Source organism: Carassius gibelio, chromosome A18, assembly GCF_023724105.1.
Source record: "Carassius gibelio isolate Cgi1373 ecotype wild population from Czech Republic chromosome A18, carGib1.2-hapl.c, whole genome shotgun sequence".
Taxonomy (NCBI): Eukaryota; Metazoa; Chordata; class Actinopteri; order Cypriniformes; family Cyprinidae; genus Carassius; species Carassius gibelio.
Window position 1 is genome coordinate 30,516,027 of NC_068388.1, and position 6,932 is coordinate 30,522,958.

The window sequence follows — 6,932 nt, forward strand, 5'->3', positions numbered from 1 at the left end:
ATTCCTTGTATATACTACTCCATATATTTATGATGTATTGTTTTTTTAACCAATTTAACAGACTTATTTATGAACTATTTATGGCCATAAAAAAAAAAAAAAAAGAAACCTGGATTTGAAGAATATTGTGTCCCTGGCCTTCACTGAGCTCAAGTAATAGTTTAATGTACAAAAAATTGTGAATGAACTTGACTGTTGATGTCTTAAATAATAATGTCAAATAACCAACATTTCTCAAAATGGATATATCTCGTTTTGCAACGAAACTCTCATGTATTGAATATTGAAAATATAAGCAGTATTCTCTTCTCTTGTGTCCACCACTGTTGGGAACGTTACTTTAAAAAAGTAATTAGTTATAGTTACTCACTACTTGTTCCAAAAAGTAACTGTTAGTAACTGAATTACTCTATAATAAAAGTAACTCGTTACCAGGGAAAGTAACTATTTGCGTTACTTGAAGCAAATACTTGAAGTTGAAATGAGTAGAACAGACAGGTGTTCTTACATAACTTTCAATATTTATTGCACGTCAACAGACAGCAAGAGTTTTATCCTGCACTTCAAGTATTAACTTTGTAAGAAAAGTGTTTTTGGCCACTAGCTTTGTAGATGCGTGTGTCAGTGTCACACATTACATGTATACATTACATGCACGTTCTTGCCTTTGACCACAATGAATTTGAAGTAGTGCTTATATCTCCACCTTGAAAATGGCAACTTTTCATCAGATTGCTCCTGACTCGCCATTTCTGCTGTTGCTGCGCGAATCTCTGTGTAGCTGTTGCATGTGTGCATGTGTGTTTGGCGCCGCTGGCGCCGCCGCGTGTGCCGGCATGTGTGTAAAAACACTGGCTCTGATTGGCTACCATGAAACACATGACTCTGCCTTAGCCAATCATAATCGCTTATCTCGTTATTAACCCACCTGCTCACTCGCTGTGTGAGCCAGGGGTGCGTTCGGATTGCATAGTTTATTAAATCAATGCATAATAACGCACCGCATTTAACGTTCAGTAACGTTATCGGCGTTGTAACGACGGGAAAAGTAATGAGTTAGATTACCCCGTTACTGAAAAAATAACGTCTTTACCTAACGCCATTCTTTTAAACGCCTTCATTCCAAACACTGGTGTCCACTGTCTGCACTGAAACCACGCCCACTCGTTGGAAAGCTGCGGAAGTGTTACGGGCTCCAGTGTGTCATCAAGACATGATTTCAGGCCTGACCAATAATCCTGACCACAAAAATGGTGAAAAGTGAAAATGGTCTTACTCAGTACCACATAGTTCATAGTATTTGTGTGTTGAGTGTTTTCGCAATACATTTCTAATATTGTTTATGTGTTTATAAACAGTTATCTGAAATCGCCTTTACACAGACTTTAACTAATAATTGGATTACATTTTAAATTATTGCTTTTGTTTTGCCGATTTTGATTAATAATAAAATCATTGCTTCAATTAAATAGAGAACCGCTACTCTGGCTGAGCTTTTCTGACTTCAGCAGGACAAGCCCCTTTGTCAGATGGTGTTACCGATACAATAAGTTATTGAGTGTGACCTCTGGCCCCTTAAATGAAAACATACTATTAGAGGTGGGGAAGGGTTAGGCATTTACATATACAGCATGCAGTGTGTGTTCATTAACATTGTGGTTTAATGAGAATAAGAAACAAAAGGCACATTTACAGATCATAGCACGCAGCCAAATGCTGACTGATGGTAATGCAATCAGAAGTTTTTGTGTGAGTGAGAGAGAGAGAGATATGTGTGTGTTGGAAAGCATTTATTTTGTATGCATTTACTGTAAATAGTTACACTTTATCTAGATACATTATGCTGTAAATAAACTATTTTTGGGTCTTTCCTGAAAATCTTAACTCTATCTATGAATTGACATTAAAATGACATTGCTTTATGCCTCTGATGTTTTCAAGGTCATCTAGTCACATTTTAAAATTATTATTATTTAGATTATTAATCATTATACTGAAGTCTTGATGACATTCTTGTCCTTTCCTCACTATAATCTCATCCTCATCCTCAAAAATCCCATTATGTATATTTGATTCTGTCATATAGCATGTTTTATGTAATTTCATGGCCTGGGAGGTGCTAGCATCTTCGTTATTGGTGCAGAGAGGATTTGACGACCTTCCTGTGAAGGGTACAAATATTGCATTATCATAAATAAGCAGCAGTCACTATCTTCCAGATTGGAGAAATCACATAAACGCATGTTCACATGCTCTAGGTGCTTTAAATGGTTCAGATAGCAACTGGAATGTGGACAACTTTTAATGTACGATTTTGTAAAAACAGACAAGACGCCCATTGCTACTGTCTGCTATATGTCAGTGTACTAATCAATATTTGTTTTGCTCGTTTCTGATAAAACAATAAAATAGAGAACTTGATATATTGTAGCAACATGGTTCTCTTGCATCAGTGTTGAGAAAGCTACTTTTAAACGGTTGCTCTCCAAGCTACCAGCTACTTATGATGTTAAGTTACATTATAATCAAGCAATTTGAAATAGAAGCTTCCCTGTAGGCTAATAACATAAAGTAACAAACTACAGTGAAGCTGCCTAAAGGGATGATTTTTTCTTCTAATTTATTTATTTAATAATACATAACTATCATTTATAATTTAATCTAAGCCATATTCTTATTACATTATAATCTTTTCTAGATTACAACCTTATTAATATAACTAATATATACATTACATAAAACAGCAGCATTAAACTAAACATATCAGTTGATTTTTAACCAATAAATCAAAAAAATGTATTCACTAGAATGAGTCTGACTTTTCAATGCTATACATCAGAGATAGCGAAAGAGGAGTATGCAGGATTGTGTTTAATTATAGCTTCTGAAAAACATATGTAAACGTAAGTGTATTTATTTATTTTGTAATATAAAATATAAAATTAATATAGAAGTCTTTGAAATCGTTTGAACTAGAGTTGCGTGCATCTCTTAATTCCCTCACAGAAGCACTCATCTGTTGCTGTTGATGTCTGTTGTAGTTTGTTGTTTGTCTCATTTTTTTCTTTTTCTTTTTTAACTGTGAGACAGTGACCCAGTGTTGCCACCTTGTGGACAAAAAAAAAAGTCTGTGGCGTATGCGCAAGCTAACTACGTGCTAATAGCAAAATTTTGTCTGTGCACATACAGTACACTCATACATATCCTGATGTTTAAATTTATGTCACGAGCACTGTATGCATGCCTTAGCATATGCATAAAAACCATATACTTTGACCTTGAGAATGAAGCAAACTGTGATTTATTGCTTGACAGTTAAATCTGTTCTTCCTAAGTGGGTGGTTTTTGCCCTAGAATAAGCTGCGATATGGACTAGAACGCATGATGTGAGACTAGTTCCCTAACACTGAATGCTATAAAGATGTGCTCACACTAAATGTATGGTGAAAAGGAGAAGAAGAATTATGCTTTCTCTGACAGCACTGCAGACACAATCTGCATCATCGCTTATTGCATGTGCACGTGAATGCACACACTCAAACTGTTTAACACTGTCGGACATAAAAGCCTGTGTAACGGGACTAGGTGAGCAGATACATTTTGTAAATGCTTTAATGTATGGTTTGCTTGCATAAACACACACTCTCTCTCTCTCTCTCTCTCTCTCTCTCACACACACACACATTAGGTTGTCTCTGATTTATGAGGTTCAGGTTAACTTGATGGGGGGTTTTGCACAGTGAGTGCCAGTTTTACTCGCATAAACAAATCTCTTGTGTGTTTATGTGTTTGTGCACATCTGACAGCCGCTGCTCTGTGATGCATTCATGTAGGTCAGTGTGAACCTTTTTTTTGTGTTGTATTTTGTATACATTAGCCCTGTTCCAAAACCCTAGTGAACTGCCCTGCTGTCTGTTGTCTACATAGACAGCTTTCTTCCAAAATATCATATCAGAATAGATCACTGATGTAAAACTGAATGTGACATTTTACGTTATTCTTTGTTAATGGTTTAATAATAAAAAAAGAAGCTTTGTTTGAAGTTCTAAGAGTATCGTGTCGTGAGATCGGTATTGTGTACAATTACATTTCTTGAAATTAACAAGTTTGGTGTTTCACAGAAGAAGTCAGGTAGGGCTGCATGATTAATCAAATGTGATTGTCATGCACATCTTTTCAGTAAAGCCGGTTCTGTAATCAGTAGTAAATCTCATGTGCTTTCGCACAGAGCCATAGTTCACTGTCAAGCTACGCAAAAGAGCGTTCATAATTACGGGATTATGAAACCGAAGAAATCATTCTGCGATTATGAAAGCTATTTGTGTAGCTTGTCAGTGAACTGCGGGTATGTGTAGTAAATGCTGCATCATCTGAAAGCACGTGAAAATACCATATTTTATAACGTTTTTACGTTACTCACTTCATGTGAGATGATGGGGTTTCTTACACAGAATAAGGCCCGCAACATATTTTATGGTATTCTAAGCAGGGATAAAGTTTATGTTGATTAGCATTCCAATATTATATACTTTATTCTAATAAAAATTAAAATAAGACAGACTCAGATAAACCAAATATTGTTGTAGTCGTGTGTTTATTAGTCAAGTTGAATCAATGAAAGCAGTTAAATCTTTTGTTTATTCAGCATCCGCTATCAGCATTTCTGATTTGTCCTGCGGGGCATATTTGGAGTTTCTGCGTGAGAGCGCCCTCTGGCCATTGGATGGAGATTTACTGCTGATCACAGAGCTGTGCTTCATTGAAAGATACATATGACAATCACAACTTCTGCCTAACTGCGATTTATCACTTTTGTTTTTAATTTTGTGTTAAATTTTGATAAAGTGATAAAGGTGAGTAAATTAGGGCAGAATTTTAACTATACCTGTAAGACTTTTGAAGCTGGTCTTCAGACTTGACCAAGCTGGTGTTTCTTTTCAGCCTGACCGACTGAAAAGAAAACCTTTCTAAACACAAACTCAAACAGCATGTGATTTGATGCTAACTTGTTACTATAGTACAGTGAGATACTCTAATAATCATAATGCATAATATTGTAGATCAGTTCATTATGACTGTGTTTGTCAGTGTTTAATGAAAAATGTATTTACAATTTACATTTATCGTCACTTGTCCACCAGTTTGGGTGAATATTTTACTTCTCTGCTTCAGTCAAAAAGCCGCTCAAACCAGCTTGACACACCAATGTCGGAAAATCATAGAAGCCAAAGTGAACAGAAAAAAACTCACAAATTCAAGATACCAAAAAAAAAAAGACAAGTACAATATGTAAGATATTTGCAGTAAAATGTCCAAAAACCATTAGGCTAGTGTTATATATTTTGTCCAGCTGATTACTAACAATATCTCTAATGTTTTCAACTACTTGTAAATCATGAGAAAATTCCTATTCTTAACAGTAACACATGGCACTGCAGTCACCTGTCAATGACGTTACCCTTTGTGACTGACTTTACTGACGTAGAAACCACATGACCACAGTGCCGTGGACAAATGCGGAAGAAGTGTCTAGCGTCCAGCACACCACTAGCTTGTTTCAATCAGTTCCTTATTTACTTGCACGTTTTATGGTTGATTGTGTTACTTATTTATGGAACATAATTACGGTTTACTGTCTGCCGCTGGTTCTGTCAACAAATACATCTCCCGTAAACGTACGGGCCAACTTAACAACCCAAGAAAAGATTTGGACAAGAGGAGAGAAAAAGCAAGGATCAATATTGGTGTTGCATTTTCTAGATGGAGAGAGCTACGTGTCTGATCCCTAGTCTGATCGCGCTTTGCATTGACTTTGTATGTAATCTACTCGCGCAAATCGTTGAACTCGCATTTGAAAATTATGAAATCAAACACAATTTTTATAAAACTCATCTGTTAAATCCATGACTTATCTTTCCGTCTGATTGATGGCCACCAGCGATTGGGTAGAAGACAACAAATCCCATCATTCCACGCTCCTTCTTAGCGTCATCAAACCACGCGATTGTTATTGTTTTGGTAGTGCGCCCTCTAGTGGCAGGTCCTACAACCTGTACCTTCAACTGAAATATGACAATAAATAAAACATGTCGACTGTGGCATTACATTTACTGTAGATGTGCTCAAGTTGTAAAATTATTTAATAAAAATTTTGGGCTCATTTTGCCTACATAGCTTCAAAGAATAACTATTTCTCCACATAAAAAAAATAAATAAATAAATAAATAAAAACTTTTTATATATTTTGTTAATCAACATTAATAATCATTATTACAATATTAAGGGCAATAATTGACAATTATGATATTTGTTATAATATTGCACCTTTACCCTGTAATGAGTTTTTATTATTATTATTATTATTATTGCATAATTTATATACTTCACTTAGACTGTTTAAAATTACATTCATATCATAACATTATGCAACTGTTGTGTAAATATGGCATGAATAATTTATGCCGACTTTGAGCAGCATTAAGCAGTCTGTGTAAGTGTGAATAAATATGTCATGTTGGATGCACCTTCTATGCCAGCTTGGCAATGAAAACCTTTAGGATATCCACTTTTTCTTACCATGAAGAAAATTTGAATAATCGAATGAACCTTTTTGTGCAATGGAAAGGTTACATTGATGTTAGAGGTTTTCATGGAACCATCAATGCCAATAAATGCAATACATATAGTCTTAGTATCTTATCCACAATCTCGATAAGTAATTTTTACACATTTAGGTCAAATAGATACTCTACAGGAAATGTTGACTGCAGCTGGCTTGTTTATCTAATCAAGAGGTATGATAATAATTCAAAAAGTAATTTTGTTTGGAAAAATATATAGCTCACTAGAATGAGACACTCCTCATTTGAACGTGTATGTTTTGAGAAGGGTGAAGTGAGGGAGATTTCTGATATACAGAGCCAAACGCCATC